We start from the raw sequence: 3,607 nt of genomic DNA, 5'->3' as shown, positions 1-3,607 counted from the left end.
TCAATTCAACCATTGAGATTATTGGGTGTTCAATACCAAGAGTACCTTTTTTTCTTGATGTAAACTAGCTGCCCAGTGACCTTGCCACACATAATGACATGATATTCTCTGTGGTTGTTGTATATCACATAGGCACTCAGCAAGTCTGGCAACAAATAGTACAAATTCCTGTGTTGGTCATCATCTTGAATAGGTATCAATGAATTTACAACAAGGAGTGGATGTTCAGAATTGGTAAGCTTGACACTTTCTGTGATACAGCCCTTCCACCTACAATCTACATCCCTTTCTGATAAGATGGATCACGGACTAGAATAGAAAGATTAGAATGAATAGGAAAGGTAGTATTTCATAGTAGTGATAAACTTACCTAGAATAGAAAGATTAGAATGAATAGGAAAGGTAGTATTTCATAGTAGTGATAAACTTACCTAGAATAGAAAGATTAGAATGAATAGGAAAGGTGAAGAAGAAACCAATCCATCATGACAACCAATCTATAATATATATACCTAACAACAATTTGGTTATAAACATATTATAAGAGAGAAACATGTATTAGCATAACACTATGATGTCATAACCTTGTAACACACAACATCCATACTATCACATCATAACATCCCCCCTTGCTGATAACATGTTTTTAATATATGCTGAGAGATAACCTATGTTTGATTAATAAAACCCTTGAAAGTCCTTTAGTTAGCATGTCCGCTAACATTTTTGATGAAGATACATGAATTAATTTCACTATACCATCCTCCACACATTGACGTACGAAATGAAAACGAGTATGAATATGTTTCGTTCTCAAATGGTGAGATGGATTAAGCGCCAAAGCCTCTGCTCCTTCATTGTCCACACATAACCTAAACATCTTCTCTTTCGAAACATTCAGCTCATTCAACAAAGAAACCAATCACCTCGCTTCCCTACACGAGTCACTCATAGCCATATACTCTGACTCAGTACTAGATAAAGAAACCGTTCTTTGCTTTCTTGATCTCCACGAGATTGGACCGTTTCCCAACATAAAAACGTATCCAGTCGTCGACTTTCTTTCATGTCTGTCTTCTGCCCAGTCTGCATCTGAAAACGCCGTCGGAGAAAGTTCCTTGCCACCTAAATTTAACCTCAAATCCTTTGTCCTTACTAAATAACCTAATACCCTTAAAGCTGCATCCCAATGAACTGTCGATGGTTTCTTTAAAAATTGAGAAAGTCGATTTACAACAAAAGCTATATCTGGTCGGGTGCACTGGGCTACCCACAACAGACCCCCGATTAAGCTTGAATATGAATTTTCAGTAATTTCGTCTTCATCTTTGAAAGGAACTAACGTTTTGAAATTGTCATCATTTGGCGTGTTGAATAATTTGACTTTGTTTTTCATAAATTCCTTTTGAAGATTTGTTATGTAATGAGACTGATCAACTGATACCATATTATTTTTAACTTCAGAGATTTTGAGAGATAAAAAATGTGATAGTGGTTTGTCTGACGAGATTTCAAAACGTTTCTTGATAAGAGATCGAAAATCTTGAATTTCAGCATTTTCACCAGTTACTGCTATATCATCTACGTGAGTGCACAGTAAACATTTGATGTTTCCTTCATCATTCATCTTGTAATAAATTGAAGGGTCGTGTTTTGAGCGAATAAAACCAATTGATATTAAAAATTGATGTAATTTAATATTCCATTGTCTCGGTGATTGTTTTAAACCGTACAATGATCTCATAATTTTATATACCCAATCAGGATGTTCAGAGTCAATAAAACCTTCAGCTTGTTCCATATATATCTCTTCATCCAGATCACCGTTAAGAAAAGCAGTTTTAATGTCTAAAGAAACGCCTTTCCAACCATTTTTAGCCATGATTGATAAAAATAGTCTTACTGATTCTTGACGACTTGTCGGTGAAAACACTTCAGAGAAATCTATGCCTGTGATTTGAGAGAAACCCAAAGCTACTAATCGAGCTTTTAGCTTATCAATCGACATATCAATGTTGCGTTTCGTTTTGAAAATCCATTTACAACGTATGATTTTTCTCCTCGCTGGTCTAGGAACCAATTTCCATGTTTCCTTACCAACTAGTGACCTCATTTCTGCCTCAGCAGCTAACTTCCAAAGATCCCAGTTAGCTGACCTTTTGGCTTGCTTGTAAGTCGTCGGATCTTTCTCACATTCAATGAATGCAGCCCTTCCGAATTCTCCATAACGAACAGGTTGTTTGCGTGAGCGAAATGGTCGAGTATAGATTTGTTGAAGTGGTGAAGGTTCTTGAGAAGGATCATTAGAAGGAATTGAGTCTTCAGTAGGAATCGAATGTTCTTCTAGTGTTGGCCAAGGAAGTGAACTTTCTTCACTAGGCACTGGTAATAAAGAATCTGAATCTAATCCAGGAAAAACTTTATCGAGGAATATCAAAGAAGTTGCTTTGAGAGCACATTTCTTTTCAACATCCCAAACTATAGCACCCTCATTGTTGATTAAATATGAGAGAAAAATAGCAGATTTAGCTCTTGGCTTAAGTGTCGACATTGGTTTTATAACGTGATACCATACTTGACAACCAAATGCATGAAAAGTATGTTCTTGACGTTCACGAATACCCATTAAAGAAATTGGTGTTTGAAACTTATCATTCGTCCTAGTTGGCATATTGTTCAGCGTCTCTGTTGCATATTCCAAAGCATCCCCCCAGAATCGATCAGGCAAATGTGCTTCGATTAAACAACAACGAACTTTTTCTTTAATCGTTCTGTTCCACCTTTCAGATACACCGTTAAGTTGTGGTGAATCAGGAGGACCGGTTGTTTGTAGAATGCCTTTTTCCGCACAATACTTCGAAAATTCTGAATTGATGTACTCAGTGCCATTATCTGTTCTTAACTCAGCAATAATTCCATCAACCTTATTTGTCATCTCATTATAGAACAATTTGAATTTTGATAAAACTTGATCTTTTGATTGCATCAAATAAACTTTAGTATACTTTGTATAGTCATCGATAAATGTAACAAAGTATTTATAGCCTTTTCTTGATACAACAGAATAAGAAGACACGTCGGAATGAATCACACTTAGAGGTTTCTTAGATCTCCACCCAGCTCGACTGGACATATTTCTACGCCTCATTTTTCCTTGTATACAAATCTTACAAGAATGTAATTTTCGCAACTCAGATTCATCAACTTTGATTTTCAACAATGATAATTTTCTTTTCAAAGCTGCATATCCGGGATGATTGAAACGACGATGCCAGAGTTCAACGTCAGAAACCGAAGCTTTCGAAGTATGATCGGTAGAATTCAAATTACCTACTTTTTGATTAAGATAATATAAATTTCCGCTTCGTTCTCCAGTTCCAACAGTTTCACCGGTAAATTTTAAATTTTTAACAAATGAAACAGTTGAAGCATCAAAAACAGTTGAGATTTTCTTGTCAGCCAATTTTGAAACCGAAAGAAGAGGTTCGGATAGAGTCGGGACATATAATGATTTGATGTCTTTAAAGTTAGTGAATGGTAATTCCACTAAACCTTTTGAGACTGCATTGACAGTAGAGCCATTCGCAAGACTGATCATGGTACCATC

This window comes from Melampsora larici-populina, assembly GCF_000204055.1.
Source record: "Melampsora larici-populina 98AG31 unplaced genomic scaffold MELLAscaffold_69, whole genome shotgun sequence".
Classification (NCBI taxonomy): domain Eukaryota; kingdom Fungi; phylum Basidiomycota; class Pucciniomycetes; order Pucciniales; family Melampsoraceae; genus Melampsora; species Melampsora laricis-populina.
Note: the sequence above shows the minus strand (reverse complement) of the source record.